General features: G+C 45.3%; 1 pseudogene; it reads left to right on the plus strand.

Moving 5' to 3' along the window:
* Positions 1–9,795, plus strand: part of LOC148161578 (sodium channel protein type 10 subunit alpha-like) — a 32,221-nt pseudogene extending 22,426 nt beyond the window's left edge.
* The last annotated feature ends 291 nt before the right edge of the window (positions 9,796–10,086 follow it).

Below are 10,086 nucleotides of genomic sequence, written 5' to 3' on the forward strand. Positions count from 1 at the left end.
CTGTCCTTGACATGTCTTTCTTCAGAGAAGGGAGAAGGTAGAGATGTTCTTCTTCTCCAGCATGCTCTGATTTTGGTACTCCAGGGGGTTCTTGTTGCTTTAAAAACAGTGGTGTGTTTTATCCTCTCCTGTACTTAGGGGGCCAGGACATCTTCATGACAGAGGGGCAAAAGAAGTACTACAATGCCATGAAGAAGCTGGGCTCCAAGAAGCCCCAGAAGCCCATCCCATGACCTCTGGTGAGCCCCAGAGCTTCCCTGAAGCAGAATGTGTCTGGAAATCCAACTGATAGCTTATTCCAATGGTGGGTAAGGGTTGGCCAGCACTCTCTGTGAAGGGGGAAATCTAGATTGAATTTGGGGATGATGTAATGAGAGTTCCCAGTCCCAAGGAATGAGAAGTCTAAAAGAAGGAACTTTGGTCTTCCAAATATCTCCCACAGGTACTCCAAATAGACCTGTTTAGGGAAGTACTGAGTTCTGCAAACAGTTTAGGGTTCAATCACAGGATTGGGAGCAGGTTAGGCTAAATGATACTAAATGTGGTAAGAGCCCTGAAATGAAGCATTTGTGTGGTTATGCATCATGATCTAGGTTGCAGGCTCACCCTAAATTCCACCCCATGCCTACAGTAGACAGATGGGAAATGGCCAAAACCCAGGCCCCTGGGATCCTGGTCCCCATCACGGTCATGGTAAATAGGAGCCAAAAGTTATCCCATTGTTGTGTTTAAAGATTGACCAAAACTTTAAGAAAAAAGAAAAAGAAGAAGATAACAGGAGAGGAAGAAAAGGGGAGTATGTCAGAGGGGGAGACGAACCATGAGAGATGATGAACTCTGAAAAACAAACTGAGGGTTCTAGAGGGGAGGGGGGTAGGGGGATGGGTTAGCCTGGTGATGGGTATTGAGGAGGGCACGTTCTGCATGGAGCACTGGGTGTTATGAACAGACAATGAATCATGGAACACTGCACCAAAAACTAATGATGTAATATATGGTGATTAACATAACAATAAAAAAAAAAGATTGACCAAAACTTAGAGCTATACTCCACTTCAATTCCTTTATTCACAAAAACCCTAAGAGACATGGCCTTTTATTCCCCGATGAAATGCAACACTCAAACCATACATATTATCACCTCAGTTCTTCTCAGTCCTCCACCAGAAGATAGAAAATGTCAAACCTCTAGTTGGCTTCCGTTGAGAGTGGATGAACAGGTTTGAGAGTGGGAGTATTGTTATGTAGGAAATGTACAATGAAACTTCTTCCAAGAATTTCTGAGCCATCAGAATGGAACTGGCATCTTGTCCGTTTACATAACCTTTCTGTGGTTAAGATGCAGTATCTGTGAAGAAAACTACAGGTGCTTATGCCATTAGACTCCCCCCCACCACCACCACCACCACCATCAGGGCAAAGCCTAAGGACCTGCAACAAAGGAGAGGAACTTTCCCTAGAATTAAGGAGACATATATTCTATTGGCCAAGGCATTAGGATTTCTAAATCAAGGCATGGGGTTTGTATAAGTTACTAAAAACATCATAAGCACATAGTCTTGAAAACATTTATGGGAGAAAAAAAATGCTATGACCTTTGGATATACTTTCCTTGGAAACAGTGGTCATAAATGTATCCCTATGGTCAATTCTGATAAGAAGTGTTATAATGAGGGGTGATAGGATGTTCAGACCTCTGTAGGGGCAGAGATTTCCTTCCAAATCCCCCATCAAATCAAGATATCTGGGGTTGAGTGAGCCTTAAGCCTCAGGGAGTACCCCTCTGTCAGCCAGTCCAATGGGCAGGAACAAGCTCAGAATTAAAAGATGTAGGTAAATGGGCTAAGCCCAACCAATCAGCATCAAGTCAGAGGAGGAGGAGCCTGAGACTTACAGAGAAACAAGCAGCTGAGTCCCTGCTGGCCTTCACTTGGTGGCTGGACTGATGCTCAATCTACACTTGAACCAGATGGTAAGGAGTCTGTGCTAGGGACATCCCTTGGCAAAATCATGACAATTGTTAGTACCTTGTCCTACACACTGCTCAGTCTCTCTATAACATCTCAGATTCTCCCCTTTTATCAACTAATCCCACAGGCCACCATAGCTTCCTCCTCTCAAGGAGGACAATTTCACTGGGATAGGATGAGCTGCATTTCAAAAAGGGACCCTGGAGAGGACACTATCTTAATACAAAGGTAGGAACCTAATGTTGAAATTCCAGGCACTACAGTCAGAGTGGAAGCCAATGGTTGGGCAGGAAGACCTATGACAAAATCACCATTTCTCCTAATCAAGCCATAACCAAGACCTTCCAAGGTTGGCAATGGGGGAGGCTCGCCACATGGATAAGGGAAGTGAGACCTCACAGCCCAACTGTGTTTCTGAGATTCATCATCCCTTTGGATGGGAAGGGGGTGAATTACTAATTAACTATCGATACTGTCCTAGCTTTAGTGGAGGAATGTGGCTCTCTCCTTAATACTCTGTTCCAAGCATAGCCCTTTGTTCCCCTTATCATAGCCGAGGCAAGTCTGGAACATTTAACCAAGACTTTGAAGTCTTAGGGGTTCCAAAGGGGAAATCAGCAGAGCGGGGGCCCAAGCAGTAACGGCATTTGGCTGATCTCCAGGGTCCACAAGTCTTGGCCCATCCTTGCTCCTGGCCAGCATCCATATGGCAGACAACATCTTGGCACCCACCACCCAGTGGGACAAGCCTGATCATCTGGCTTCCTCAAAGTCCAGAGCCAAGAAAGAAACACAAGCAAAAAGAGAAATCCCCACTCCTACCTAAGATTCACCTTCCCAGATCCAGCTCTCTTTTCATTAGATTATTGGCCCTGGAATGCTCATCTTCTTCCCTTAGCAGTCCCAACAGGTTAAGCTGGTCACATAAGCTGAGCATTGATACAGGAGTTCTGATCCCAGGTGCATGGGTGCCATTTCACAGCAGGGTCAACCTGGGATACACACACACACACACACACACACACACACACACACACACACACTCACACTCCTCCTCACCACTGGCAAAGCTCAAGTTCTAAATTGTATGCTTCTTCCATAGGAAAGACTACAGCTTCCACAAGACTGGGAAATTTTATTCTATAACATTCCCTGCTATAGAAATTACTAAAAGCAGGTTTCACATACTTCACTTTATAGGAAAATAGGCTCTAGGATATCACATCATCACTTCATCATCTCTGAGAGCACTGAGAGTTGCAAAGAAGTGAACCCTGCCCACAGGTTAAGCCAAGAGCAGCCAGCAAGCTGCTTCATTCCCCAGCATCCAAATATCCAGGGCAAACTCAATGCCTACAACTTAGTGATGTTGTCACCTGCTCTGTTTAATTAGAAGTTGTGTGGTCATAAATGGCCCTTTATTTTTTCACCATGTTCAGTGATGAAATGGAAGTTATTAGTGGCTCTTCAATCCCTCTCCCACTCCAGAAAAGACACGGGCCAGCAGTTATGCCCAGAGCCAGACCCACTTGGGTCTGATTCTTTGCTCTAACCCACAGGGTAGCAACCTCTACCCAACAGAAACAGAAAGCAAGACCCAGCCTCTGTCACAGCCCTTCTCCCCCATGTCTGCTTTGCAGGTCCTGTGAGCTCCCTGATGAGACTCATGACAGGGTCCTCTCTGCCTCCACTCATGCAGAGTCCGGCACATAGTATACATTCAGTAAGTGCCTGTTGTATAGAGTGGCCTTCTAATTTTATTTGAGGTGTGAGTAATTCAGAGCTGTCCATTCTGTCATCCATTCATTAATCTATTTATTGAGCATCTACTGCATGCCATTGGGGATACTCGGCAGACACTGGGGATAGAGCAGTGAGCAACACATACAAAGTTCCTGCCCTTGAAGAGACTATAATCCTGTGACATAGGAAAAAAAATGGGTGTTATACGCAAACAATGAATCATGGAACACTACATCAAAAAGTAATGATGTACTTAATGGTGACTAACATAACATAATTAAAAAATATATTTAAAAAATTAGTGAAAATCGCACATGTACCAATTCACAGGGTGCAGAGATTCCTAAGAGAGAAGGAATGGGGTGAAGAGCAAAGGGTGCCTAGGACTGAGCCTTGAGGTACTCTAACATCTAAGGGTTGCATAAAGAAGACTCAAAACAGAATATCCAGAAAGGCAAGAAAAGAACCAGGGAAGTAAGGCATGACGGAGACTAAGAAAGGAGAGTTTCAAGGTGGCAGGTGTGGCAAGCAATGCCAAACAAGTGTCCTTGGATTTACATTCTGGATGTCATTGGTGATCTTAACGAGAACCATCTCAGTGGCAGGATGGGGACAAAAGCCATTTGGAGGTGAAGTGGGGAGTGAGGGGGAACAGTGATTGCACAACATGCCTTCAAGAATTTGGCTGTGAAAGTGGGGGGAGAAGTAGTGTGGTAGCTGGAGGGAGATGTAAGGTTCAGGAAGATTTTTTTTTTCTTTAAGCTAGGAACAGCTAGGTCATGAGAGATTTAGCTAAGGAACCAAGAGGTAGTAGCCAAGAGTGGAAGTCAGGCCAAAAGCCTCACTCCTCAGTAATGAAGCCGAAGGACCAGGAGGTTGGTAAGTGGCAGCAATGAAGAAGAGATGAAGGTAAACTACCTAGATGACACAAGCTTCAAAGGAGGAAGGGTTTTGCAAGATTCAGGAGGAGCAAAGGTCTGGAAGTTACAGTGGGAAACAAGAAGGACTCCAGGCCTACCCTCTTGCCCTGGAGTACTTGGGGTGGGGGAGAATGAGCAGCCACTGAATTTGCAGTTCTTGAACTCATCCTCTGCAGGCACTATGGGAACACAATGTTAAATAAGACATGGCCAGGGCGCCTGGGTGGCTCAGTCGGTTAAGCGACTGCCTTCCACTCAGGTCATGATCCTGGGGTCCTGGGATCGAGCCCCACGTCTGGCTTCCTGCTTGGTGGAGAACCTACTTCTCCCTCTCCCTCTGCCTACTTGTGCTCTCTGTCTCTCTGTCAAATAAATAAATAAAATCTTTAAATAAATAAATAAGACATGGCCCCATCCTCAAGGAGCTCGCTATCTAGTAGAGAAGAAGCGAAGCACACAGGAAATGCTAGAACTCAAGGCGGACTACGAAGCCTGTGAGAGGAGAGAGGAAATAGGCAATGTGGTGTGATGTGATAGGTGATTAGGGAGATCTCCCTGGAAGGGGCTTAAGAAAAATGGATCACTCAGGACTATTGGGATTTAGATAGCCAGGAGATGGGATGGGAACAGCTCGAAAATGGTGCACCAGTGAGACAAAAGTGCCTGGTGACTTCAAGGGGGTGGGAAAGGCAACAAGGACTTGAATTGAGGCATTGAAGAAGAATCAACTAAGAATAAGATTTTGGAAGGAGTAAGGACAGGACTTGGCTTCTGTTTGGATGTGGTGTGAGGAAGACAACAGACAGATTTTAGAAAGCCATCTATGGAGAATGCAGCCTCTCCAGATGCCTCTTGTATGTTGGCCAGAAAGGCCCTGATGGACCATCTCTTGTTTTCTCAGAACAAGTACCAGGGCTTTGTCTTTGACATTGTGCCAGACAAGCTTTCGACATTGTCATAATGGTCCTCATCTGCCTCAACATGATCACCATGATGGTGGAGACTGATGAACAGAGCGAAGAAAAGACAAAAATCCTTAACAAAATCAATCAGTTCTTCATGGGTAAGTGTGTCATGAAGATGTTTGCCTTGCAGCATCACTACTTCACCAAAGGCTGGAATGTGTTTAACTTGATTGTCATGGTCCTCTCGATTGGGAGTAAGTGGGCTTACAGGTGGTGGGGAAGCCCAGACTCTGCTTGGGGTTGTTTGGGCTGTTTTTTTGTTTTGTTTTGTTTTGTTTTGTTTTGTTTTGTTTTGTTTCCAAAACCAAGAGGACAACAAACGTTTTTAATATACATTACATGTTAGAGGAGCCCAGTATTTGCTGCTTTCCAAAAGCGGCAGATTTAAAATGCCCCTGTCCTCTCTGTGAAATGGAGAGTTTCCATTGGCATTTTCCATGCTGTCACAAAGTGTTTTTAGGCACCTACTGTGTGCATAGCCCATTGCCTGAACTTTGGGGCTGATGGGGACAGTCAGGCACTTCTCCAGAGAATATAAGATGATGGAACTTCCAGAGGGCCTTCTCTTGATGGTCTTCAAAGAGGAGAATGGGTGGTACGATGTGAGGTGAGTCATTAAATACTTTCTGGAAAAGGAGATGGTTGCCAGAAGAGTGAGCAAAGACTATGAGTGTTCAGAGGAGATTCTTAAGTCAAAGATCTGCAGTTAAATCATTATATAACTGTCCACTTAGGGAATGTGAGTGATAGACAAGTCAAAGATCAATGCCAAGAGATCAATGCTCTTAGGGCCTAGTCTGGGTGTTTGAATGATAGGCCCAGTATTTGGGGGCCAACGAGTGTTCAGAGAAAACGCATAAGGTCAGAAACGCAAGTGGGGAATGGAGCCACCACAGTTGAGTGCTTGCTGACTTCTGAGGACTGGGCTGGGCTCCTTGGGAGCCTTCACAATGGCTCCCTGAAGGAGTGTTATTATCTTCATTTTATACATTTAAAATTGAGCCTTACAGATTAAGAAAGTTATGCAAAGTCATACAGTCTGTAAAGGGTAGAGCTGAATTTAGACCAGGCTAATGTCCTTCTAATGAACTAGCTGCCTCCTACCAACAACCAAGAGAATGTCCTTAGCCTTCTTGTGGTTGAGGCACAGTTTAGCCTTACAAAGGCCAAATGACAGTGCACCAGGTTTACTTTGCATTACAAATATATCCTGACCTGTTATATCATGACCTGCTTAATTTTCATGTCAGAACATTGCTGTAGATTTAATTTTCCATTGATTTACCATCAAGAGCTAACAGCATCTAAATACAACTTGGCAGCACTTCATCCATCTCCCCACCCTGGTGCTGAAACACAGCCTTGGGTTGTGTTTATTTGTTTGGGAGCTTTACGTTTATTTTTGTTTTCTGTTTTGTTTTGTTTTCCTGTTGCTGCTGGTTTTTTGTGGGAGGTTTGTTTTGTTCGTTTGCTTTCCAAGTGAGAAACTCTAAAGGTCACTTTCAGTTTACAGTAGAGAAGAGAGCTTGCTTATGTGACTTCCCTTAACAACACTATAGAAATAAAATATACTCAAAGTACTCCATTCTATGATGGGGACACCTTAACTACCAGTGCCTATGACCTGCACAGCAACACCATCCACTGGTTAGAAATCAGTCATAGAGACAGCTGGAAAACAAGTGAAAGAACCCACCTCTTCCTCCTTCTGCCCTCCCCCTCTCATTTTCTTCCTTCCCACTTGCAAGACATGGATTGAGTATCTAATTGCTACAAGTATGAAGACTCATACTACCTTGAAGTATTATGTAGACTGGCTGGCTGGCTGGCAGAATCTTAGTAGGTTATATAGACACATACCCCACGCTGTGGAAAAATATCCCAGTTAAACTTGCTTTAGGAGAGGGGCTTTCATAAAGATTTTATAATACAATATTATAACTACTTCCCAAATCTCTTCCTGTTTCCTTCCTCCTTCCAGCACAATACTGTGACCACCCATATTCATATGACAAAAGGCAGGTAGGGGAAGAGCGTCAAGGGAACCCTGGCAAGGAGAGAGAGCTTGCCACTACACTCACCATTTGTCCTGAGAGATTTTGAATCCTGTCTGACCTAAAGGCTTCATCTAATCTTTTGCGGTCCCAATAGACATCCACGGCCCCAAGATCAAGCTTCACAAATTTTCAAGTTAGATATCATATAGGGAGACTTTTACATTCTTCATCTTTCCAACTCTGTTCATAGTTGGGGGGTGGGAGGGCCATAACTGACACTAAACAAACCCATCTCCAGGCCCTAACATAGAGTTCAAACACAGCCGGAGATGAAAGAAACAAATAAAAGCCATTATGCAGACAGCTGGCCATTCAAAACCTGTCTACTTTAGCTGTCAGCAAGTTGCCCGACTCTTCAGACCACCTTATAATTAACACCAGGCTCTGTACAATGATCCACAGGACCATGTACAGGAACTGAGTCAATCTTCACAATGGGAGATGGGGAGATGAATCACAGGGGATCCTGGCCTTCACAGAGCACAGGACCAGGAAAAGGTGGACGAAAAGGCCTGTCCCAAGGCTGAATTCTCAGGGAAGAGTAGGGCCTGTGTCATAGAGAGAACCACACAAAGGCTGTGTATGTGTGGAAAAATGTGTAGTCGCTTCCAGTTAACCTAGGCTGCGGAAGATAGGGCTTTGACCATGGAGGCTGACTAAGAAGAAGACATTCCGGGTAGAGAGAAAGAAAGATAAGAACAGGGTGGGAAGCGTGGGTCTTACTTGAGAGAGAAAAACTTATGCAATGAGCACGTGCTGAGCCCCTACTTTATGCCAGCCACTGTGCAAGGTTCAGAAGGCCCAGAGTCCTTGAATACAAATACTCACATGGAGATCCATACAGAGCAGAGATGGGACAGGGATTGCAGCCAGCTTTGTCAGGGCTCATGCTTGCAAGTACTGATTAGATCATTCCCCCCTCTTCTAAAGGCCTGTATTTTCTGCGATTCTTACCTCACTTGAAAATTACTTCTCCCAGTGCTCTTCCGAGTCATCCACCTGGCCCAGATTGGTCACATCCTCAGGCTGATACAAGCAGCCAAGGGAATCCGCACACTGCTCTTTGCCCTCATGATGCCCCTGCCTGCTCTCTTCAACATAGGACTGCTGCTCTTCCTTGTCATGTTCATCTACTCCATCTTCGGCATAGTCAGCTTCCCCCATGTAAGCGGGGAGGCTGGCATCAACAACACGTTCAACTTCCCAGACCTTCGCCAACAGCATGCTGTGCCTCTTCCAGACCACCACACCAGCTGGCTGGGATGGGCTCCTCAGCCCTATCTTCAACACAGGATCCCCTTTCTGTGACTCCAATCTGCCCAACAGCAATGGCTCCTGGGGGAACTGTGGGAACCCAGCCATGGGCATCCTTTTCTTCACCACGTACATCATCATCTCCTTCCTCATCGTGGACAACATGTACACTGCCATGATTCTGGAGAACTTCAATGTGGCCACGCAGGGGGGTAGCGAACCTTTGAGTGAGGATGACTTTGACATGTTCTATGAGACCTGGGAAAAGTTTGACCCAGAGGCCACTCAGTTTATTACATTTTCTCCCCTCTCAGACTTTGCAGACACCCTTTCAGGGCCCTGCAAATCCCAAAACCCAGTCGGAATATATTAATCCAGATGGACCTACCCTTGGTCCCTGGAGATAAGATTCACTGGACATTCTTTTTGCCTTCACTAGAAATGTTCTCAGAGAATCTGGGGAGTTGGATTCTCTGAAGGCAAATATGGAAGAGAAGTTTATGGCAACTAATGTTTCAAAAACATCCTATGAACCAATAGCAACCACCCTGCAGTGGAAGCAGGAAGATATTTCAGCTACTGTCATTCAAAAGGCCTATCAGAGCTATGTGTTACACCACTCCATGACAATCTCCAACCCCCCCAGGTGTGCCCAGGGCTGAGGAGGAGGCTGTGTCACCCCTAGGTGAAGGCTTTATTGTATTCATGGCAAATGAAAATTGCACACTCCCAGACAAATCTGAAACTGCATCTACCACATCTTTCCCACCATCCTACGACAGTGTCACTAGAGGCCTTAGTGATCGAGTCAACATGAGCACATCTAGTTCAGTGCAGAATGAATTATGAAGCTGTCAGTAAGAAAGCAACTGCCCTTGGGCCCTAGGGAAGACACTCCAGCATGGACCTAACCAGTCCTGATGTGACCTTCAGCTCTGTGATAACTCTTTCCCACTAAAGGTGGCACCCAGTTACCACCTCATCAATGCATGCCACCAGTCACAGTGTCAGAACTGGGCAGAGAATGCATTTGGTGCCCACCTTTGGAGAAGCCCTCAAAACCAATAGGAGTCAGAAGCCAAGAGCATCTACACTGTGACAACCATTTGAATTTCATTATCAGGTGATGTATTCTCTTACTTGCCAGAAAATGTCCTTGGTCCTTTTATTTTAATTG

Source organism: Eumetopias jubatus, unplaced genomic scaffold (genome assembly GCF_037043125.1).
Source record: "Eumetopias jubatus isolate StellerSeaLion01/CBP00866 unplaced genomic scaffold, mEumJub1_p1.0 scaffold_125, whole genome shotgun sequence".
NCBI classification, from domain to species: Eukaryota; Metazoa; Chordata; class Mammalia; order Carnivora; family Otariidae; genus Eumetopias; species Eumetopias jubatus.